The sequence below is a fragment of the Coregonus lavaretus genome (genome assembly GCF_964263955.1).
Source record: "Coregonus lavaretus genome assembly, contig: HAP1_SCAFFOLD_159, whole genome shotgun sequence".
Taxonomy (NCBI): Eukaryota; Metazoa; Chordata; class Actinopteri; order Salmoniformes; family Salmonidae; genus Coregonus; species Coregonus lavaretus.
Window position 1 is genome coordinate 5,001 of NW_028157065.1, and position 25,152 is coordinate 30,152.

At 47.2% G+C, this 25,152-nt stretch overlaps 1 protein-coding gene across 1 annotated transcript in view; it reads left to right on the forward strand.

Moving 5' to 3' along the window:
• Positions 1–25,152, forward strand: part of LOC311125842 (rab11 family-interacting protein 4A-like) — a gene marked incomplete at both ends in the record, with an annotated part of 43,280 nt that overhangs the window by 3,175 nt on the left and 14,953 nt on the right. The gene's annotated exons all lie outside the window — the stretch shown is intronic.

Below are 25,152 nucleotides of genomic sequence, written 5' to 3' on the forward strand. Positions count from 1 at the left end.
ATATCATCTGGGCTGGCTCAGAGGTTTTATAGGGAGACTGTCAGCATATCATCTGGGCTGACTCAGAGGTTTTATAGGGAGACTGTCAGCATATCATCTGGCCTGGCTCAGAGGTTTTATAGGGAGACTATCAGTATATCATCTGGGCTGGCTCAGAGGTTTTATAGGGAGACTGTCAGCATATCATCTGGGCTGGCTCAGAGGTTTTATAGGGAGACTGTCAGCATATCATCTGGGCTGACTCAGAGATTTTATAGGGAGACTGTCAGCATATCATCTGGCCTGGCTCAGAGGTTTTATAGGGAGACTAAGTATATCATCTGGGCTGGCTCAGAGGTTTTATAGGGAGACTGTAAGTATATCATCTGGGCTGGCTCAGAGGTTTTATAGGGAGACTGTAAGTATGTCATCTGGGCTGGCTCAGAGGTTTTATAGGGAGTGTGTAAGTATATCATCTGGGCTGGCTCAGAGGTTTAAAGGGAGGCTGTCAGTATATAATCTGGGCTGGCTCAGAGGTTTTATAGGGAGACTGTCAGCATATCATCTGGGCTGGCTCAGAGGTTTTATAGGGAGACTGTCAGCATATCATCTGGGCTGGCTCAGAGGTTTTATAGGGAGACTGTCAGCATATCATCTGGGCTGGCTCAGAGGTTTTATAGGGAGGCTGTCAGTATATCATCTGGGCTGGCTCAGAGGTTTTATAGGGAGACTGTCAGCATATCATCTGGGCTGGCTCAGAGGTTTTATAGGGAGATTGTCAGTATATCATCTGGGCTGGCTCAGAGGTTTTATAGGGAGGCTGTCAGTATATCATCTGGGCTGGCTCAGAGGCTTTATAGGGAGACTGTCAGCATATCATCTGGGCTGGCTCAGAGGTTTTATAGGGAGACTGTCAGCATATCATCTGGGCTGGCTCAGAGGTTTTATAGGGAGACTGTCAGTATATCATCTGGGCTGGGTCAGAGGTTATATAGGGAGACTGTCAGCATATCATCTGGGCTGGCTCAGAGGTTTTATAGGGAGACTGTCAGCATATCATCTGGGCTGGCTCAGAGGTTTGATAGGGAGACTGTCAGCATATAATCTGGGCTGGCTCAGAGGTTTTATAGGGAGACTGTCAGCATATCATCTGGGCTGGCTCAGAGGTTTGATAGGGAGAATGTCAGCATATCATCTGGGCTGGCTCAGAGGTTTTATAGGGAGACTGTCAGCATATCATCTGGGCTGGCTCAAAGGTTTTATAGGAAGACTGTCAGCATATCATCTGGGCTGACTAAGAGGTTTTATAAGGAGACTGTCAGCATATCATCTGCGCTGGCTCAGAGGTTTTATAGGGAGACTGTCAGCATATCATCTGGCCTGGCTCAGAGGTTTTATAGGGAGACTATCAGTATATCATCTGGGCTGGCTCAGAGGTTTTATAGGGAGACTGTCAGCATATCATCTGGGCTGGCTCAGAGGTTTTATAGGGAGACTGTCAGCATATCATCTGGGCTGACTCAGAGGTTTTATAGGGAGACTGTCAGCATATCATCTGGCCTGGCTCAGAGGTTTTATAGGGAGACTGTAAGTATATCATCTGGGCTGGCTCAGAGGTTTTATAGGGAGACTGTAAGTATATCATCTGGGCTGGCTCAGAGGTTTTATAGGGAGACTGTAAGTATATCATCTTGCTGGCTCAGAGGTTTTATATGGAGACTGTAAGTATATCATCTGGGCTGGCTCAGAGGTTTAAAGGGAGGCTGTCAGTATATCATCTGGGCTGGCTCAGAGGTTTTATAGGGAGACTGTCAGCATATCATCTGGGCTGGCTAAGAGGTTTGATAGGGAGACTGTCAGCATATCATCTGGGCTGGCTCAGAGGTTTTATAGGGAGACTGTCAGCATATCATCTGGGCTGGCTCAAAGGTTTTATAGGAAGACTGTCAGCATATCATCTGGCCTGGCTCAGAGGTTTTATAGGGAGACTATCAGTATATCATCTGGGCTGGCTCAGAGGTTTTATAGGGAGACTGTCAGCATATCATCTGGGCTGGCTCAGAGGTTTTATAGGGAGACTGTCAGCATATCATCTGGGCTGACTCAGAGGTTTTATAGGGAGACTGTCAGCATATCATCTGGCCTGGCTCAGAGGTTTTATAGGGAGACTGTAAGTATATCATCTGGGCTGGCTCAGAGGTTTTATAGGGAGACTGTAAGTATATCATCTGGGCTGGCTCAGAGGTTTTATAGGGAGACTGTAAGTATATCATCTGGGCTGGCTCAGAGGTTTTATATGGAGACTGTAAGTTTATCATCTGGGCTGGCTCAGAGGTTTAAAGGGAGGCTGTCAGTATATCATCTGGGCTGGCTCAGAGGTTTTATAGGGAGACTGTCAGCATATCATCTGGGCTGGCTCAGAGGTTTTATAGGGAGACTGTCAGCATATCATCTGGGCTGGCTCAGAGGTTTTATAGGGAGACTGTCAGTATATCATCTGGGCTGGCTCAGAGGTTTTATAGGGAGACTGTCAGCATATCATCTGGGCTGGCTCAGAGGTTTTATAGGGAGGCTGTCAGTATATCATCTGGGCTGGCTCAGAGGCTTTATAGGGAGACTGTCAGCATATCATCTGGGCTGGCTCAGAAGTTTTATAGGGAGACTGTCAGCATATCATCTGGGCTGGCTCAGAGGTTTTATAGGGAGACTGTCAGTATATCATCTGGGATGGCTCAGAGGTTATATAGGGAGACTGTCAGCATATCATCTGGGCTGGCTCAGAGGTTTTATAGGGAGACTGTCAGCATATCATCTGGGCTGGCTCAGAGGTTTGATAGGGAGACTGTCAGCATATCATCTGGGCTGGCTCAGAGGTTTTATAGGGAGACTGTCAGCATATCATCTGGGCTGGCTCAGAGGTTTGATAGGGAGACTGTCAGCATATCATCTGGGCTGGCTCAGAGGTTTTATAGGGAGACTGTCAGCATATCATCTGGGCTGGCTCAAAGGTTTTATAGGAAGACTGTCAGCATATCATCTTGGCTGACTCAGAGGTTTTATAAGGAGACTGTCAGCATATCATCTGGGCTGGCTCAGAGGTTTTATAGGGAGACTGTCAGTATATCATCTGGGCTGGCTCAGAGGTTTTATAGGGAGACTGTCAGCATATCATCTGGGCTGGCTCAGATGTTTTATAGGGAGACTGTCAGTATATCATCTGGGCTGGCTCAGAGGTTATATAGGGAGACTGTCTGCATATCATCTGGGCTGGCTCAGAGGTTTTATAGGGAGACTGTCAGCATATCATCTGGGCTGGCTCAGAGGTTTGATAGGGAGACTGTCAGCATATAATCTGGGCTGGCTCAGAGGTTTTATAGGGAGACTGTCAGCATATCATCTGGGCTGGCTCAGAGGTTTGATAGGGAGGCTGTCAGCATATCATCTGGGCTGGCTCAGAGGTTTTATAGGGAGACTGTCAGCATATCATCTGGGATGGCTCAGAGGTTATATAGGGAGACTGTCAGCATATCATCTGGGCTGGCTCAGAGGTTTTATTGGGAGACTGTCAGCATATCATCTGGGCTGGCTCAGAGGTTTGATAGGGAGACTGTCAGCATATAATCTGGGCTGGCTCAGAGGTTTTATAGGGAGATTGTCAGTATATCATCTGGGCTGGCTCAGAGGTTTTATAGGGAGGCTGTCAGTATATCATCTGGGCTGGCTCAGAGGTTTTATAGGGAGACTGTCAGTATATCATCTGGGCTGGCTCAGAGGTTATATAGGGAGACTGTCAGCATATCATCTGGGCTGGCTCAGAGGTTTTATAGGGAGACTGTCAGCATATCATCTGGGCTGGCTCAGAGGTTTGATAGGGAGACTGTCAGCATATAATCTGGGCTGGCTCAGATGTTTTATAGGGAGACTGTCAGCATATCATCTGGGCTGGCTCAGAGGTTTGATAGGGAGACTGTCAGCATATCATCTGGGCTGGCTCAGAGGTTTTATAGGGAGACTGTCAGCATATCATCTGGGCTGGCTCAAAGGTTTTATAGGAAGACTGTCAGCATATCATCTTGGCTGACTCAGAGGTTTTATAAGGAGACTGTCAGCATATCATCTTGGCTGACTCAGAGGTTTTATAAGGAGACTGTCAGCATATCATCTGGGCTGGCTCAGAGGTTTTATAGGGAGACTGTCAGTATATCATCTGGGCTGGCTCAGAGGTTTTATAGGGAGACTGTCAGCATATAATCTGGGCTGGCTCAGAGGTTTTATAGGGAGATTGTCAGTATATCATCTGGGCTGGCTCAGAGGTTTTATAGGGAGACTGTCAGCATATCATCTGGGCTGGCTCAGAGGTTTTATAGGGAGACTGTCAGTATATCATCTGGGCTGGCTCAGAGGTTATATAGGGAGACTGTCAGCATATCAGCTGGGCTGGCTCAGAGGTTTTATAGGGAGACTGTCAGCATATCATCTGGGCTGGCTCATAGGTTTGATAGGGAGACTGTCAGCATATAATCTGGGCTGGCTCAGAGGTTTTATAGGGAGACTGTCAGCATATCATCTGGGCTGACTCAGAGGTTTTATAGGGAGACTGTCAGCATATCATCTGGGCTGGCTCAGAGGTTTTATAGGGAGACTGTCAGCATATAATCTGGGCTGGCTCAGAGGTTTTATAGGGAGATTGTCAGTATATCATCTGGGCTGGCTCAGAGGTTTTATAGGGAGGCTGTCAGTATATCATCTGGGCTGGCTCAGAGGCTTTATGGGGAGACTGTCAGCATATAATCTGGGCTGGCTCAGAGGTTTTATAGGGAGACTGTCAGCATATCATCTGGGCTGGCTCAGAGGTTTTATAGGGGGACTGTCAGTATATCATCTGGGCTGGCTCAGAGGTTATATAGGGAGACTGTCAGCATATCAGCTGGGCTGGCTCAGAGGTTTTATAGGGAGACTGTCATTATATCATATGGGCTGGCTCATAGGTTTGATAGGGAGACTGTCAGCATATAATCTGGGCTGGCTCAGAGGTTTTATAGGGAGACTGTCAGCATATCATCTGGGCTGACTCAGAGGTTTTATAGGGAGACTGTCAGCATATCATCTGGCCTGGCTCAGAGGTTTTATAGGGAGACTGTAAGTTTATCATCTGGGCTGGCTCAGAGGTTTTATAGGGAGACTGTAAGTATATCATCTGGGCTGGCTCAGAGGTTTTATAGGGAGACTGTAAGTATATCATCTGGGCTGGCTCAGAGGTTTTATAGGGAGACTGTAAGTATATCATCTGGGCTGGCTCAGATGTTTAAAGGGAGGCTGTCAGTATATCATCTGGGCTGGCTCAGAGGTTTTATAGGGAGACTGTCAGCATATCATCTGGCCTGGCTCAGAGGTTTTATAGGGAGACTGTCAGCATATCATCTGGGCTGGCTCAGAGGTTTTATAGGGAGACTGTCAGTATATCATCTGGGCTGGCTCAGAGGTTTTATAGGGAGACTGTCAGCATATCATCTGGGCTGGCTCAGAGGTTTTATAGGGAGATTGTCAGTATATCATCTGGGCTGGCTCAGAGGTTTTATAGGGAGGCTGTCAGTATATCATCTGGGCTGGCTCAGATGCTTTATAGGGAGACTGTCAGCATATCATCTGGGCTGGCTCAGAGGTTTGATAGGGAGACTGTCAGCATATCATCTGGGCTGGCTCAGAGGTTTTATAGGGAGACTGTCAGCATATAATCTGGGCTGGCTCAGAGGTTATATAGAGTGACTGTCAGCATATCAGCTGGGCTGGCTCAGAGGTTTTATAGGGAGACTGTCAGCATATCATCTGGGCTGGCTCATAGGTTTGATAGGGAGACTGTCAGCATATAATCTGGGCTGGCTCAGAGGTTTTATAGGGAGACTGTCAGCATATCATCTGGGCTGACTCAGAGGTTTTATAGGGAGACTGTCAGCATATCATCTGGGCTGGCTCAGAGGTTTTATAGGGAGACTGTCAGCATATAATCTGGGCTGGCTCAGAGGTTTTATAGGGAGATTGTCAGTATATCATCTGGGCTGGCTCAGAGGTTTTATAGGGAGGCTGTCAGTATATCATCTGGGCTGGCTCAGAGGCTTTATGGGGAGACTGTCAGCATATAATCTGGGCTGGCTCAGAGGTTTTATAGGGAGACTGTCAGCATATCATCTGGGCTGGCTCAGAGGTTTTATAGGGGGACTGTCAGTATATCATCTGGGCTGGCTCAGAGGTTATATAGGGAGACTGTCAGCATATCAGCTGGGCTGGCTCAGAGGTTTTATAGGGAGACTGTCATTATATCATATGGGCTGGCTCATAGGTTTGATAGGGAGACTGTCAGCATATAATCTGGGCTGGCTCAGAGGTTTTATAGGGAGACTGTCAGCATATCATCTGGGCTGACTCAGAGGTTTTATAGGGAGACTGTCAGCATATCATCTGGCCTGGCTCAGAGGTTTTATAGGGAGACTGTAAGTATATCATCTGGGCTGGCTCAGAGGTTTTATAGGGAGACTGTAAGTATATCATCTGGGCTGGCTCAGAGGTTTTATAGGGAGACTGTAAGTATATCATCTGGGCTGGCTCAGAGGTTTTATAGGGAGACTGTAAGTATATCATCTGGGCTGGCTCAGATGTTTAAAGGGAGGCTGTCAGTATATCATCTGGGCTGGCTCAGAGGTTTTATAGGGAGACTGTCAGCATATCATCTGGCCTGGCTCAGAGGTTTTATAGGGAGACTGTCAGCATATCATCTGGGCTGGCTCAGAGGTTTTATAGGGAGACTGTCAGTATATCATCTGGGCTGGCTCAGAGGTTTTATAGGGAGACTGTCAGCATATCATCTGGGCTGGCTCAGAGGTTTTATAGGGAGATTGTCAGTATATCATCTGGGCTGGCTCAGAGGTTTTATAGGGAGGCTGTCAGTATATCATCTGGGCTGGCTCAGATGCTTTATAGGGAGACTGTCAGCATATCATCTGGGCTGGCTCAGAGGTTTGATAGGGAGACTGTCAGCATATCATCTGGGCTGGCTCAGAGGTTTTATAGGGAGACTGTCAGTATATCATCTGGGCTGGCTCAGAGGTTTTATAGGGAGGCTGTCAGTATATCATCTGGGCTGGCTCAGAGGCTTTATAGGGAGACTGTCAGCATATCATCTGGCTGGCTCAGAGGTTTTATAGGAAGACTGTCAGCATATCATCTGGGCTGGCTCAGAGGTTTTATAGGGAGACTGTCAGCATATCATCAGGGCTGGCTCAGAGGTTTTATAGGGAGACTGTCAGCATATCATCTTGGCTGGCTCAGAGGTTTTATAGGGAGACTGTCAGCATATCATCTGGGCTGGCTCAGAGGTTTTATAGGGAGACTGTCAGTATATCATCTGGGCTGGCTCAGAGGCTTTATAGGGAGACTGTCAGCATATCATCTGGGCTGGCTCAGAGGTTTTATAGGGAGACTGTCAGCATATCATCTGGGCTGGCTCAGAGGTTTGATAGGTAGCCTGTCAGCATATCATCTGGGCTGGCTCAGAGGTTTTATAGGGAGACTGTCAGTATATCATCTGGGCTGGCTAAGAGGCTTTATAGGGAGACTGTCAGCATATCATCTGGGCTGGCTCAGAGGTTTTATAGGGAGACTGTCAGTATATCATCTGGGCTGGCTCAGAGGTTTTATAGGGAGGCTGTCAGCATATCATCTGGGCTGGCTCAGAGGCTTTATAGGGAGACTGTCAGCATATCATCTGGGCTGGCTCAGAGGTTTTATAGGGAGACTGTCAGTATATCATCTGGGCTGGCTCAGAGGTTTTATAGGGAGGCTGTCAGTATATCATCTGGGCTGGCACAGAGGTTTTATAGGGAGACTGTCAGTATATAATCTGGGCTGGCTCAGAGGTTTTATAGGGAGGCTGTCAGTATATCATCTGGGCTGGCTCAGAGGCTTTATAGGGAGACTGTCAGCATATCATCTGGGCTGGCTCAGAGTTTTATAGGGAGACTGTCAGTATATCATCTGGGCTGGCTCAGAGGTTTTATAGGAAGACTGTCAGTATATCATCTGGGCTGGCTCAAAGGTTTTATAGGGAGACTGTCAGCATATCATCTGGGCTGGCTCAGAGGTTTTATAGGGAGACTGTCAGCATATCATCTGGGCTGGCTCAGAGGTTTTATAGGGAGACTGTAGGTCTGTAATTATAACTCTATAGTGAATTTACTGACTATAAGCAGTTATTTATTTTTTTTATTTTATTTTTTTTGTCATTTAGCAGACGCTCTTATCCAGAGCGACTTACAGTTAGTGAATACATATTTTTTTATACTGGCCCCCCATGGGAATCGAACCCACAACCCTGGCGTTGCAAACGCCATGCTCTATCAACTGAGCTACATCCCTGCCGGCCATTCCCTCCCCTACCCTGGATGACGCTGGGCCAATTGTGCGCCGCCCATGAGTCTCCCGGTCGCGGCCGGCTGCGACAGAGCCTGGATTCGAACCAGGATCTCTAGTGGCACAGATAGCACTGCGATGCAGTGCCTTAGACCACTGCGCCACTCAGTGGTTAATGGGCTCATCACCCTTTATGGTATGAGCTCAGAGACAGTGAATATGCAGTGCTGCTATGTTTAATCTTTTTCACTAGAGGGCGGTGTCGTATAGCTACAAAGAGAGGGAGAGAGGGAGAGAGAGAGAGAACCTTGCATAAATCGTTTTTGTTGTCATGAAGAAACTACAGTTGCATGCTATTTCTTTATGTCCTCTCAGTGATAATCACACAGACCTATAGGATATGTCCCAAATGGCACCCTATTCCCTACATAGTGCACTACCCTATGGGCCCTGGTCAAAAGTAGTGCACTATAAAGGGTATGGAGTACTGTTTGGAACACAGCTCATAACACACAACTGATTAAAGATGACTGCACTGCTGAGTAACCACAGTTCTCTATCACTGCTGACATCATAGAAACACACGCACACTTGCACACAGGCATACACACACACACACACTCAAGCACAGTACCCTCCTGTAATAAACTATCTCAGACTGTGACCTCAAGTTTACGGTGAGAGTGTGTGTGTTCTCTCTCTGTCTTTCACACGCCCAGGGAGGAGGCGGTCAAGGCAGGTGTAGGAGGCAGGTAGACAATGAGAGAGTTAGATACTGAGTGTGTGAATGAGATCAGAGAGGTATACTACGCATGTAGCTAGATCTACCAAGGCTTTTCTGAAATTAGCCAGCTTCAGTTAGCTTCACATTCCAGCTCAGGTTTCATCTGTACTACGACGGTGGATATTGCTCATCCGCCTGCTGCTAACTCTAGCAGGTTTGTAACTGTGTGTGCATTTTGCACGTGGCTAGTGTGGCTAGTGGCTAGTTGAACGCCAAACTCTTCATTGAGACAATGCTGAAACATCAATCCATGGGCGAGTCAGTGACACATTTTCATTTGTGCCGAAATCAAATTGAAAGAAAAGTTATCTTGCATATTCAGAAGGCTAATGTCGTCTTTGGTGTGCTTATCAATGCACAAGCACCTTTTTACCCACTCCTTTAAATAAAAGGATTGTATTAAGTCATACAAAGGTTTTACTGTGTGTGAAGTTTGAAATGCATTCTGTCATTACTAAATGTGTAATGTGATATATTTTAACATTACAATTTTTTAACACACAACAAAACAAAATGATTAATAAAATATTTAACCAGTTGTCTTCCTCACATGAAGGAGAGGAAGACATAATCTTTACAAGAGGCAGGGAATCTGATTTCATTGGTCCTCTATCAGTATGAAACAAAAAAAACAAAAAACAAATGTATGCTCTATGTAACTAATCTAACTGTATCTAACTGTAAGTCGCTCTGGATAAGAGCGTCTGCTAAATGACTAAAATGTAAAATGTAAAAATGTCCTCAACTCGTGGCTCAGACACTTCATTCAGGATAAATGGAGTTAGCTTTGAATTAGCCTGCCCTGGAGCAGGTTAGTTCTGAAGGATTCGTTGCCATAGAAATGTAGTGGTACCGGTTATCCCAAGTTGACAAAAGCTAACTCCTCAAACGTAGTATAGGGCTCAGAGAGACATGAGAGACACACAGCTCAAGGCTTTAGTGTCTGACCTAATGATGTAACAGGATGAGTGGCTGGCAAGACAGTTTTTCTCTAAGCCTTTTCCTTCACACATCAGCTATCACTGATAGCAGGACTTGCCTAGGTGTGTGTGTGTGTGTGTGTGTGTGTGTGTGTGTGTGTGTGTGTGTGTGTGTGTGTGTGTGTGTGGACATCTATCAGCTACTTATTGGCAGAGCCAGGTGTGTGTTGCACATTATCAAAGATGTGTGTGTGCTGTCTCTATGTGTGAGCACCTGGGATCTGAACCCAGTAGTTCATTATGCCTGGTCTGGGATCTGAACCCAGTAGTTCATTATACCTTGTCTGGGATCTGAACCCAGTAGATCATTTTATCTGGTCTGGGATCTGAACCCAGTAGTTCATTTTACCTGGTCTGGGATCTGAACCCAGTAGTTAGTTATACCTGGTCTGGGATCTGAACCCAGTAGTTCATTATACCTGGTCTGGGATAGAACCCAGAAGTTCATTATACTTGGTCTGGGATCTGAAGCCAGGTCTGGGATCTGGGATCTGAACCCAGTAGTTCATTATACCTGGTCTGGGATCTGAACCCAGTAGTTCATTATGCCTGGTCTGGGATCTGAACACAGTAGTTCATTATACCTGGTCTGGGATCTGAACCTAGTAGTTCATACTACCTGGTCTGGGATTTGAACCGACAACCTTCTGGCTTCTGGTCCACCTCTCTAACCTCTTGGCTACATGTTGCTATGCACTGACTATGCACTGACAGTTTTTTAATTTTTTTGATTTTTAATTTTAATTTTATTCCAGTATATATGGCAGCTAAAAGCTGAATTGCGTATACATCAGGACATTCAAGAAAACAAAATAAATCAAGGAAGATCAGAATTAAGAAAGATCAGAAGTCATGGATGGAATCATGGATCAGGGTTGGTGCACAGCATTTTGGATGGTCAGTCATGGAATATCAATGGTCTTGAGAATGAGGGAGCATTTCAGTCACAGCCAGGGAGACAGAGACAGACAGGTCAGGGAGTCAGAGACAGACAGGCCAGGGAGGCAGAGACAGACAGGTCAGAGAGACAGAGACAGACAGACCAGGGAGAAAGAGGCAGACAGGCCAGGGAGACAGAGACAGTCAGCCCAGGGAGACAGAGACAGACAGGTCAGGGAGACAGAGACAGACAGGTCAGGGAGACAGAGACAGTCAGCCCAGGGAGATAGAGACAGTCAGCCCAGGGAGACAGAGACAGACAGGTCAGGGAGACAGAGACAGTCAGCCCAGGGAGACAGAGACAGACAGGTCAGGGAGACAGAGGCAGACAGGTCAGGGAGACAGAGACAGACAGGTCAGGGAGAAAGAGACAGACAGGTCAGGGAGACAGAGACAGACAGGTCAGGGAGACAGAGACAGTCAGCCCAGGGAGATAGAGACAGTCAGCCCAGGGAGATAGAGACAGTCAGCCCAGGGAGACAGAGACAGACAGGTCAGGGAGACAGAGGCAGACAGGTCAGGGAGACAGAGACAGACAGGTCAGGGAGAAAGAGACAGACAGGTCAGGGAGACAGAGACAGACAGGTCAGGGAGACAGAGACAGTCAGCCCAGGGAGATAGAGACAGTCAGCCCAGGGAGATAGAGACAGTCAGCCCAGGGAGACAGAGACAGACAGGTCAGGGAGACAGAGACAGACAGGTCAGGGAGACAGAGACAGTTTGCCCAGGGAGATAGAGACAGTTAGCCCAGGGAGACAGAGACAGACAGGTCAGGGAGGCAGAGACAGACAGGTCAGGGAGACAGAGACAGACAGGTCATTGAGACAGAGGCAGACAGGTCAGATAGACAGAGACAGACAGGTCATTGAGACAGAGACAGACAGGTCATTGAGACAGAGGCAGACAGGTCAGAGAGACAGAGACAGACAGGTAATTGAGACAGAGACAGACAGGTCAGGGAGGCAGAGACAGACAGGTCATTGAGACAGAGACAGACAGGTCATTGAGACAGAGATTGACAGGTCATTGAGACAGAGACAGACAGGTCAGGGAGACAGAGACAGACAGGTCAGGGAGACATAGACAGACAGGCCAGGGAGACAGAGACAGACAGGTCAGGGAGTCAGAGACAGACTGGTCAGGGAGACAGAGACAGACATGTCAGGGAGACAGAGACAGACAGGTCAGGGAGACAGAGACAGTCAGCCCAGGGAGATAGAGACAGTCAGCCCAGGGAGACAGAGACAGACAGGTCAGGGAGACAGAGACAGTCAGCCCAGGGAGATAGAGACAGTCAGGTCAGGGAGACAGAGACAGACAGGTCAGGGAGACAGAGACAGTCAGCCCAGGGAGATAGAGACAGTCAGCCCAGGGAGATAGAGACAGTCAGCCCAGGGAGACAGAGACAGACAGGTCAGGGAGACAGAGACAGACAGGTCAGGGAGACAGAGACAGTCAGCCCAGGGAGATAGGGACAGTCAGCCCAGGGAGACAGAGACAGACAGGTCAGGGAGACAGAGGCAGACAGGTCAGGGAGACAGAGACAGTCAGCCCAGGGAGATAGAGACAGTCAGCCCAGGGAGATAGAGACAGTCAGCCCAGGCAGACAGAGACAGACAGGTCAGGGAGACAGAGACAGACAGGTCAGGGAGACAGAGACAGTCAGCCCAGGGAGATAGGGACAGTCAGCCCAGGGAGACAGAGACAGACAGGTCAGGGAGACAGAGGCAGACAGGTCAGGGAGACAGACACAGACAGGTCAGGGAGACAGAGGCAGACAGGTCAGGGAGACAGAGACAGACAAGTCCGTAGCAGCTATTATCATTTTTAGCCTGTTTGTAGTGTTTGGTTTTTACTCTTGTTTGTGAATACTGGTTGTTTTGCCAAAACCTGCACCAGGATGTACGTACTGCTGTGCACTGGGCTTTCTCATTCTTTGTCTGTGCGTAGGCTTATGATATGCTCTGAAACCATCCAGATTTGAAGGTATGAATAATGTTGGTTTCAAAATAAAGCTTGTTCAACTCAGGTGTGCCTCAATCTGGCCCATAGGCAGGTGTTCTGTTTAAGTGCAGTTACATAAAGCTGCCACAGGTGGCGCCGGAGTGCCCTCCTCCACATGTTCTGAACCCCTAACACACCACAGAGAGAGAAGGACAGGTGTGGCAGCAGTAGCGGTGTTTGTAGCACAGCCAGCTAACCTCCTAGATGTCTACAAACCCAGCAGTACATGTAAGTACAGCTTCAGTCATCACCCTCTCTTGTAATGGCAGGTACAGTTTCACTCAGACATCACCCTCTCTTGTAATGGCAGAATGACTTTACCTTCACCTGAATGCAACTCAGGGTTGTGTTCATTAGGAACCAAATGAAAGAAAACAGACTGAAACAGGGAGGGATCTACCTGAATTCATCTAATAAGAAATGCTCAATTTCCTTTTCCATTGCAACATTTTTACTGTAATGAATACAACCCAGGTGTATAACAGCCCATGTGTCTCCCACAGTGCATGTAGACTTGGCCCAGGTGTGTACCTGTACATTGTCTCTCCCTCACAGTGGCTCTCCTCTCCAGCAGCTAACCCTGACTCAAGTAGCTTGGGTTCTGCGTGTTTGCCAGTGGCATGGGGAGTAATTGGTATGCATGGCAAGACTGAATGTTCTCTCTCTCTCTGTTGCTCTCTCTCTCCTTTCTCTCACTGTCTCTCCTTTCTCTCTCTCTCTCCTTTCTCTCTCTCTCGCTCTCTCTCTCTCTCTCTGTCCTTTCGCTCTCTCTCTCGCTCTCTCTCCCTCTCTCTCTCCTTTCTCTCTCGCTCTCTCTCCCTCTCTCTCTCCTTTCGCTCTCTCTCTCTCTCCTTTCGCTCTCTCTCTCTCCTTTCGCTCTCTCTCTCTCTCTCGCTCTCTCTCTCTCTCCTTTCACTCTCTCTCTCTCCTTTCTCTCTCTCTCTCCTTTCGCTCTCTCTCCCTCCTTTCTCTCTCTCTCTCTCTCTCTCTCTCTCTCTCTCTCTCTCTCTCTCTCCTTTCGCTCTCTCTCTCTCCTTTCGCTCTCTCTCTCTCCTTTCGCTCTCTCTCTCTCTCTCTCCCTCCTTTGTTCTGTCTCTGTCATGCCGTTGGCAGTAGTCTTTTAAGTTTCAGTCAAGCGTCATGAGCCTGGGAAGCCGACAGTTATTTATTTGTTTTTGTTTGCCCGAGGGGTGCAAATTTTGTGTGTGTGTGTGCATTGATTGGTCCTCTGTCAGACTGCAGCCCACCCTACACACACACACACCCCAAACACACACACCCCAAACAAACACACCCCAAACAAACACACCCCAAACACACACACCCCAAATACACAAAACAAACGTTAGACTACATGTTCTATGTGTGTGAGGGATAATGTCCAAACAGGAAAAGGGTGGAGATATGGTCAGTCCCCTGTAGCTCAGTTGGTAGAGCATGGCGCTTGCAATGCCAGGGTTGTGGGTTCGTTTCCCACGGGGGGCCAGTATGAAAAATGTATGCACTCACTAACTGTAAGTCGCTCTGGATAAGAGCGTCTGCTAAATGACTAAAATGTAATGTAAATGTCTGGTTGTCTGTCCTACAGTAACATAAATAAGGCTGTTTCTCTGTATGGTCTGTTTGTCTGTCCTACAATGATATAAATAAGGTTTATCTGTGTATTTTCCATGTATTTCTCCACAACAGGACATAATGGGCTGTCTATGGGCTGAGACTGACATGTATCCGCATTACAGCAGTACAGTAGGGTTTGGCTTGTGACTTAACCATGCAGGGTAGGGCAGTGTGTGTATTAAGGGAATACTTGTGCAGGTCCTTCCTCCTGAGCATCAGTACTGAGGAGCTGAAGGCTCTTTTCAACTATGTATGTATCTGCAGCCAAGCTCTTCTCCTCTCCTCTCTTTTCCTCCTTCCCTCCTCTCCTAAAAACACTCGCCTCCCTTATTCCCTCTCTCTCACCCCTCTTTCCTCTCCTTCCATTCCCCAAAACACTCACCCCCTCCCTCTCACCCCTCCCTCTCTCACCCCTCTCTCCTCTCCTCTCCTGCCAAAATCACACACTTTCCTCCCTCTGGGTCTACAGTCTGAAAGAACAACCAGACACCTTCCAGGAAGTAGTGAGCTGTGAGAATCCTCACTTCCCTCTATTAGAATGACTTTATATTTCCTGTTTCCTTTTCAATCATTGATTCAATTTATTGGCACAATCTTTACCAACCCGCTGTTTATCTTCTGTGACCTTTTTTTTTATTGAAGAACTGACTTTTCCTCTAACACAAACACAAACACACTCTGTGACTCAATGAGGATAGGCTGAAATACTAAAGAGAGAGAGAGAGTTAGAGAGAGGGATGGAGAGAAAGAGTTAGAGATTAGCGTGTGTTGCAATGCGAGACTCATTCTAGCTGATGTCACCGCTAGAGGCCAGCCCAGTTGAACAATTGCCTAACAACAGCCTGGAGGGAGGTGGTGTGCAGTGGGAGGTGTGGCTTTATCCCGGCAACTGTTGCCGAAGCGTCAGTGTGTGTGTGTGTGTGTGTTGAAATTCAAACCAGCAAGCTGCAGTGACAGTGTGTGTTAACTGTTCTGTTGAGGGTACAGTCCTGGAGCGTTGGTGTAGTGTGTTAACTGTTCTGTTGACGGTACAGTCCTGGAGCCCTGGTGTAGTGTGTTAACTGTTCTGTTGACGGTACAGTCCTGGAGCGCTGGTGTAGTGTGTTAACTGTTCTGTTGACGGTACAGTCCTGGAGCGCTGGTGTAGTGTGTTAACTGTTCTGTTGACGGTACAGTCCTGGAGCGCTGGTGTAGTGTGTTAACTGTTCTGTTGACGGTACAGTCCTGGAGCCCTGGTGTAGTGTGTTAACTGTTCTGTTGACGGTACAGTCCTGGAGCGCTGGTGTAGTGTGTTAACTGTCCTGTTGACGGTACAGTCCTGGAGCGCTGGTGTAGTGTGTTAACTGTCCTGTTGACGGTACAGTCCTGGAGCACTGGTGTAGTGTGTTAACTGTCCTGTTGACGGTACAGTCCTGGAGCGCTGGTGTAGTGTGTTAACTGTTCTGTTGACGGTACAGTCCTGGAGCGCTGGTGTAGTGTGTTAACTGTTCTGTTGACGGTACAGTCCTGGAGCCCTGGTGTAGTGTGTTCGTCGCTACTCTTCTTCTATCTAAATGTCTGTGGATTGTAATTGGAGGACTACTGTTTGGGCTGGATCTATTGGACTGTGTGTGTGTGTGTTCGGACCTGTCACACACACGTGTGTGTATGAACGATCTCTATTGTGACTGAACAACACACGGGTAGACAGTCATTGTTAGGAGGCTCTACACGCGTGTGGATTACCGCTTGTTTGGAATACGTATCTGGGCAGTGTGTGGGTGTGTAAATGTCTATGGCAGTGGAATCAGGAATGGACAGCACACTTTGGAGGAGAGGAGGAGAGAGTCCCCCTGCAATGGACTGCACGGTAAGAGAGAGTGTGTGTGTGTGTGTCTGCGCAGAGAGAAAGTGTGAATGCTGCAGCAGAAAACTATGTCCATTGTTCCAACTCTGTGTCCTCTCTCTCTCTCCATTCAAAACCACAGCAACAGTCATCCCAAATTGCACCCTATTTCCTTTATAGTACAGTGAGGGAAAAAAGTATTTGATCCCCTGCTGATTTTGTACGTTTGCCCACTGACAAAGAAATGATCAGTTTATAATTTTAATGGTAGGTTTATTTGAACAGTGAGAGACAGAATAACAACAAAGAAATCCAGAAAAACGCATGTCAAAAATGTTATATATTGATTTGCATTTTAATGAGGGAAATAAGTATTTGACCCCCTCTCAATCAGAAAGATTTCTGGCTCCCAGGTGTCTTTTATACAGGTAACGAGCTGAGATTAGGAGCACACTCTTAAAGGGTGCTCCTAATCTCAGTTTGCTTCTGTGGATAGGTGTCTTTTATACAGGTAACAATCAATCAATCAGATTCCAAACTCTCCACCATGGCCAAGACCAAAGCGCTCTCCAAGGATGTCAGGGACAAGATTGTAGACCTACACAAGGCTGGAATGGGCTACAAGACCATCGCCAAGCAGCTTGGTGAGAAGGTGACAACAGTTGGTGCGATTATTCGCAAATGGAAGAAACACAAAAGAACTGTCAATCTCCCTCTGCCTGGGGCGCCATGCAAGATCTCACCTCGTGGAGTTGCAATGATCATGAGAACGGTGAGGAATCAGCCCAGAACTACACGGGAGGATCTTGTCAATGATCTCAAGGCAGCTGGGACCATAGTCACCAAGAAAACAATTGGTAATACACTACGCCGTGAAGGACTGAAATCCTGCAGCGCCCGCAAGGTCCCCCTGCTTAAGAAAGTACATATACAGGGCCGTCTGAAGTTTGCCAATGAACATCTGAATGATTCAGAGGAGAACTCGGTGAAAGTGTTGTGGTCAGATGAGACCAAAATGGAGCTCTTTGGCATCAACTCAACTCGCCATGTTTGGAGGAGGATGCTGCCTATGACCCCAAGAACACCATCCCCACCGTCAAACATGGAGGTGGAAACATTATGCTTTGGGGGTGTTTTTCTGCTAAGGGGACAGGACAACTTCACCGCATCAAAGGGACGATGGACGGCGCCATGTACCATCAAATCTTGAGTGAGAACCTCCTTCCCTCAGCCAGGGCATTGAAAATGGGTCGTGGATGGGTATTCCAGCATGACAATGACCCAAAACACACGGCCAAGGCAACAAAGGAGTGGCTCAAGAAGAAGCACATTAAGGTCCTGGAGTGGCCTAGCCAGTCTCCAGACCTTAATCCCATAGAAAATCTGTGGAGGGAGCTGAAGGTTTGAGTTGCCAAATGTCAGGTTCGAAACCTTAATGACTTGGAGAAGATCTGCAAAGACGAGTGGGACAAAATCCCTCCTGAGATGTGTGTAAACCTGGTGGCCAACTACAAGAAACGTCTGACCTCTGTGATTGCCAACAAGGGTTTTGCCACCAAGTACTAAGTCATGTTTTGCAGAGGGGTCAAATACTTATTTCCCTCATTAAAATACAAATCAATGTATAAAATTTTTGACATGCGTTTTTCTGGATTTTGTTGTTGTTATTCTGTCTCTCACTGTTCAAATAAACCTACCATTAATATTATAGACTGATCATGTCTTTGTCAGTGGGCAAACGTACAAAATCAGCAGGGGATCAAATACTTTTTTCCCTCACTGTATATAGAGCCCCGGTCAAAAGTAGTGCACTATGAAGGGAATAAGGTGCAATTTGGGATACAGCTATAGCCTAGCTAGCTGGTACAACTCAACCACAGGTTAAAGCATGAGAGATCAGGGCTGGCACAGTAGACATGGTAGCTACAGCTGGGGTTCACGTGAGTGATGGGGAAAAAATCGAACATTTACATATCGCAATATTATTTTGGGAAGATATTATATCGATATTTGACTCCAAGTATCAGTTTTTGCTACTGTAAGTTATTGGGATATTATTGTTGACGATCGTATCATTTTGATAATTTTTGCAATATTATTTTTGCGCTAGTTGGCTGTACCTGCACCAGAACTCCAGTATTGTTCCTTCATAGCTTGTTCTCCATCTTCTTTTTAAATAGGGAGCCAATTTGTTTTCAGCGCTTTTATGTCCCATGACTGATCAAAACCTGTTTTCTCATGGCTTTCCCTTGTCCCTCTGCAGCAGACACATAGTGAGCAGTATGTTTGGAACATCGAATCGCAATAAAATCACTATCGGATAGCAATCTAATATGGTATTGTGAGGTTCCTGACAATACATAAAATTGTCTCTTGAGGTTCCTGACATTTACATTTACATTTTAGTCATTTAGCAGACGCTCTTATCCAGAGCGACTTACAGTTAGTGAGTGCATACATAATTTTTATTTTTTTCATACTGGCCCTCCGTGGGAATCGAACCCACAACCCTGGCGTTGCAAACGCCATGCTCTACCAACTGAGCTACTTCCCTGCCGGCCATTCCCTCCCCTACCCTGGACGACGCTGGGCCAATTGTGCGCCGCCCCATGGGTCTGACAACACCCAGCCCTAGTGTCAAGCTTTACTGTAGTCTACTATAAGGTGATGTACTGTGCCAAGCTTTCCCACAGACATGACTGTGTGTTTTTGTGTGTGTGTCCATTCAGTGTTCCCCACCTGGACTAGAATAACTCGATTAGCCGATCCTCTCTTTAGGCTGTTATCTGTTAATCCACTAACAACTAAAAGGGTCACTCCATTCACATGCTAAGTAGACCGTGTGTGTGTGTGTGTGCGCGCGCTCGTGCGTGTGTGTCACAGGCAGCTGGAGTCCAGAAACTAGCCGTTGGAGGTCAAAGTGGCAACCTTAGTTTACACACACACACACACACACACACACACACATCCTGTGTGTCGGCAGAGCAGATAGACTGGGTCTGTGGGAATGGGGGTTTTGGGGGCTGTCTGGTGTGTGAGTGACTGGGGAGGGTGTGGTTTGTTGTAAAGAGATCTGTTGTTGGCAGTCAGCACCAGCCGCTTGGATACAGCTGAAAACGAGAGAGAGAGAGAGAGATGGTTGTGAAAGAGGAGAGGACGGGTGTTTGTGTGGGGTGTGTGTGGCGGCGGGGATTAAGTCTGGGAAATGCACAAGGAGAAGAGATTGAGAGAACAAGTGAGAGAGAACAAGTGAGGGAGGGAGAGAGAGCAGAAGTGAGGGAGAGAGATGAGCGAGTGAGGGGTGGGGGTGTGGTGAAGGAGTGAGTGAGGGGTGGGGTGGGGTGAAGGAGTGAGTGAGAGTGAGGGAGAGAAAGGGAGTGAGGGGTGGGGGTGAAGGAGTGAGTGAGTGAAGGGTGGGAGTGAAGGAGTGAGAGAGAGAAGTGAGAGAGAGAAGTGAGTGGGGGTGAGTGGGTTTACAAAGTTTGACCGCCACCTGCTGTGAACACCTCGAGTGAACTGAGACAGTCTAGACTGGCACTAGTGTGAATGGAAAGTGTGTGTGTGCACGTGTGTGTGTGTTCAGTACAACCTGTCCTTTTCCCTCTGTCTCCCATCCTTGGTTCAGACATAAACGTGTATCATTTATGATGTTGAGTGAAAGCACGCACGCGCACACACACACACACACACACGAAAGCATTGAGCCTCCTGCATGGGAATGCCAGACACACTCCCAGTGTGTGTTCCAAACAGCACCCTATTCCCTTAATAGTGCACTACTTTTGACCAGGACCCATAGGGTAGAGTAGTGCACTATAAAGTGTGCCATTTGGGATGCACACTCAGACAAAGACTAGGAGAGAGAGAGATATCATACACACTAACCAGGTTAGAGCCTCTCTGGAGCCTTCTGTTCCCCTCTATAACCAGGTTAGAGCCTCTCTGGAGCCTTCTGTTCCCCTCTATAACCAGGTTAGAGCCTTCTGTTCCCCTCTATAACCAGGTTAGAGCATTCTGTTCCCCTCTATAACCAGGCTAGAGCCTTCTGTTCCCCTCTATAACCAGGTTAGCGCCTCTCTGGAGCCTTCTGTTCCCCTCTATAACCAGGTTAGAGCCTCTCTGGAGCCTTCTGTTCCCCTCTATAACCAGGTTAGAGCCTCTCTGGAGCCTTCTGTTCCCCTCTATAACCAGGTTAGAGCCTCTCTGGAGCCTTCTGTTCCCCTCTATAACCAGGTTAGAGCCTTCTGTTCCCCTCTATAACCAGGTTAGAGCCTCTCTGGAGCCTTCTGTTCCCCTCTATAACCAGGTTAGAGCCTCTCTGGAGCCTTCTGTTCCCCTCTATAACCAGGTTAGAGACTCTCTGGAGCCTTCTGTTCCCCTCTATAACCAGGTTAGAGCCTCTCTGAAGCCTTCTGTTCCCCTCTATAACCAGGTTAGAGACTCTCTGGAGCCTTCTGTTCCCATCTATAACCAGGTTAGAGCCTCTCTGGAGCCTTCTGTTCCCCTCTATAACCAGGTTAGAGACTCTCTGGAGCCTTCTGTTCCCCTCTATAACCAGGTTAGAGCCTCTCTGGAGCCTTCTGTTCCCCTCTATAACCAGGTTAGAGCCTCTCTGGAGCCTTCTGTTCCCCTCTATAACCAGGTTAGAGCCTTCTGTTTCCATCTATAACCAGGTTAGAGCCTTCTGTTCCCGCCTCTTTGGAGCCTTCTGTTCCCCTCTATAACCAGGTTAGAGCCTCCCTGTAGCCTTCTGTTCCCCTCTATAACCAGGTTAGAGCCTCTCTGGAGCCTTCTGTTCCCCTCTATAACCAGGTTAGAGACTCTCTGGAGCCTTCTGTTCCCCTCTATAACCAGGTTAGAGACTCTCTGGAGCCTTCTGTTCCCATCTACAACCAGGTAAGAGCCTTTCTGGAGCCTTCTGTTCCCCTCTATAACCAGGTTAGAGACTCTCTGGAGCCTTCTGTTCCCCTCTATAACCAGGTTAGAGCCTCTCTGGAGCCTTCTGTTCCCCTCTATAACCAGGTTAGAGCCTCTCTGGAGCCTTCTGTTCCCATCTATAACCAGGTTAGAGCCTCTCTGGAGCCTTCTGTTCCCCTCTATAACCAGGTTAGAGCCTCTCTGGAGCCTTCTGTTCCCCTCTATAACCAGGTTAGAGCCTCTCTGGAGCCTTCTGTTCCCCTCTATAACCAGGTTAGAGCCTCTCAGGAGCCTTCTGTTCCCCTCTATAACCAGGCTAGAGCCTCTCTGGAGCCTTCTGTTCCCATCTATAACCAGGTTAGAGCCTCTCTGTAGCCTTCTGTTCCCCTCTATAACCAGGTTAGAGCCTCTCTGGAGCCTTCTGTTCCCCTCTATAACCAGGTTAGAGCCTTCTGTTCCCCTCTATAACCAGGTTAGAGCCTCTCTGGAGCCTTCTGTTCCCCTCTATAACCAGGTTAGAGCCTCTCTGGAGCCTTCTGTTCCCCTCTATAACCAGGTTAGAGCCTCTCTGGAGCCTTCTGTTCCCCTCTATAACCAGGTTAGAGCCTCTCTGGAGCCTTCTGTTCCCCTCTATAACCAGGTTAGAGCCTCTCAGGAGCCTTCTGTTCCCCTCTATAACCAGGCTAGAGCCTCTCTGGAGCCTTCTGTTCCCATCTATAACCAGGTTAGAGCCTTCTGTTCCCCTCTATAACCAGGTTAGAGCCTTCTGTTCCCGTCTCTCTGGAGCCTTCTGTTCCCCTCTATAACCAGGTTAGAGCCTCTCTGTAGCCTTCTGTTCCCCTCTATAACCAGGTTAGAGCCTCTCTGGAGCCTTCTGTTCCCCTCTATAACCAGGTTAGAGCCTTCTGTTCCCCTCTATAACCAGGTTAGAGCCTCTCTGGAGCCTTCTGTTCCCCTCTATAACCAGGTTAGAGCCTTCTGTTCCCCTCTATAACCAGGTTAGAGCCTTCTGTTCCGGCCTCTCTGGAGCCTTCTGTTCCCCTCTATAACCAGGTTAGAGCCTCTCTGGAGCCTTCTGTTCCCCTCTATAACCAGGTTAGAGCCTCTCAGGAGCCTTCTGTTCCCCTCTATAACCAGGCTAGAGCCTCTCTGGAGCCTTCTGTTCCCATCTATAACCAGGTTAGAGCCTTCTGTTCCCCTCTATAACCAGGTTAGAGCCTTCTGTTCCCGCCTCTCTGGATCCTTCTGTTCCCCTCTATAACCAGGTTAGAGCCTCTCTGTAGCCTTCTGTTCCCCTCTATAACCAGGTTAGAGCCTCTCTGTAGCCTTTTGTTCCCCTCTATAACCAGGTTAGAGCCTCTCTGGAGCCTTCTGTTCCCCTCTATAACCAAGTTAGAGCCTCTCTGGAGCCTTCTGTTCCCCTCTATAACCAGGTTAGAGCCTCTCTGGAGCCTTCTGTTCCCCTCTATAACCAGGTTAGAGCCTCTCTGGAGCCTTCTGTTGCAATACAATACAATACAATACAAAATGTATAATACCACCATACAATAATATTACAATGTGCGTGTGTGTAGAGTGTGTGTGCTAGCGCTTGTGTGTGTATGCATGTGTATGTACCTTTGTGTGTGTCTCTTCACAAAACTAAGGCAGTTATACAATTTTAAAAACATTACAATACATTCACAGATTTCACAACACACTGTGTGCCATCAGGCCCCTACTCCACCACTACCACATATCTATAGTACAAAAATCCATGTGTACGTGTGTGTATAGTGCGTATGTTGTCATGTGTGTGTATACATGTGTCTGTGCCTATGTTTGTGTTGCTTCACAGTCCCCGCTGTTCCATAGCGTATATTTTGACCTGTTTTTTTACTGCTTGCATCACTTACTTGATGTGGAATAGAGTTCCATGTAGTCATGGCTCTATGTAGTACTGTGCGCCTCCCATAGTCTGTTCTGGACTTGGGGATTGTGAAGAGACCTCTGGTGGCATGTCTTGTGGGGTATGCATGGGTGACCGAGCTGTGTGCTAGTAGTTTAAACAGACAGCTCGGTACATTCAACTTGTCAACACTTCTTACAAAAACAAGTAGTGATGAAGTCAATCTCTCATATACTTTGAGCCATGAGAGATTGACATGCATATCATTAATGTTAGCCCTCTGTGTACATCCAAGGGCCAGCCGTGCTGCCCTGTTCTGAGCCGATTGCAATTTTCCTAAGTCCCTTTTTGTGGCACATGACCACACTATTGAACAGTAGTCCACATGCGACAAAACTAGGGCCTGTAGGACCTGCCTTGTTGATAGTGTTGTTAAGAAGGCAGAGCAGTGCTTTATTATGGACAGACTTCTCCCCATCTTAGCTACTGTTGTATCAATAAGTTTTGACCATGACAGTTTACAATCCAGGGTTACTCCAAGCAGTTTAGTCCCAAATACAGTGCTTTTAGTTTTTGAAATATTTAGGACTAACTTATTCCTTGCCACCCATTCTGAAACTAACTGCAGCTCTTTGTTAAGTATTGCAGTCATTTCAGCCGCTGTAGTAATCTGCATACATAGACACACTGGCTTTACTCAAAGCCAGTGGCACGTCGTGAGTAAAGATTGTAAAAAGTAAGGGGCCTAAACAACTGCCCTGGGGATTTCCTGATTCTACCTGGATTATGTTGGAGAGGCTTCCATTAAAGAACACCCTCTGCGTTCTGTTAGACAGGTAACCCTTTATCCACAATATAGCAGGGGGTGTAAAGCCATAACACATACGTTTTTCCAGCAGCAGACTATGATCGATAATGTCTAAAGCCGCACTGAAGTCTAACAATACAGCCCCCACAATCTTTATATCATCAATTTCTCTCAGCCAATCATCAGTTGTTTGTGTAAGTGCTGTGCTTGTTGAATGTCCTTCCCTATAAGCGTGCTGAAAGTCTGTCAATTTGTTTACTGTAAAATAGCATTGTATCTGGTCAAACCATTTTTTCCAAAAGTTTACTAAGGGTTTGTAACGGGCTGATTGTTCGGCTATTTGAGCCAGTAAAGGGGGCTTTACTATTATTGGGTAGCGGAATGACTTTTGCTTCCCTCCAGGCCTGGGGGCTCACACTTTCTAGTAGGCTTAGATTGAAGATATGGCAAATAGGAGTGGCAATATCGTCCGCTATTATCCTCAGTAATCTTCCATCCAGGTTGTCAGACCCCGGTGGCTTGTCATTGTTGTAGACAACAATAATTTTTTCACCTCTTCCACACTCACTTTACGGAATTCAAAAGTACAATGCTTGTCTTTCGTAATTTGGTCAGATATACTTGGATGTGTAGTGTCAGCGTTTGTTGCTGGCATGTCATGCCTAAGTTTGCTAATCTTGCCAATGAAAAAATCATTAAAGTAGTTGGCAATATCAGTGGGTTTTGTGATGAATGAGCCATCTGATTCAATGAATGATGGAGCTGAGTTTGCCTTTTTGCCCAAAATTTCATTTAAGGTGCTCCAAAGCTTTTTACTATCATTCTTTATATCATTTATTTTTGTTTCATAGTATAGTTTATTTTTCTTTAGTTTAGTCACATGATTTCTCAATTTGCAGTACATTTGCCAATCGATTGGGCTGCAGACTTATTTGCCATACCTTTTGCCTCATCCCTCTCAACCATACAATTTTTCAATTCCTCATCATTCCAAGGGGATTTAACCGT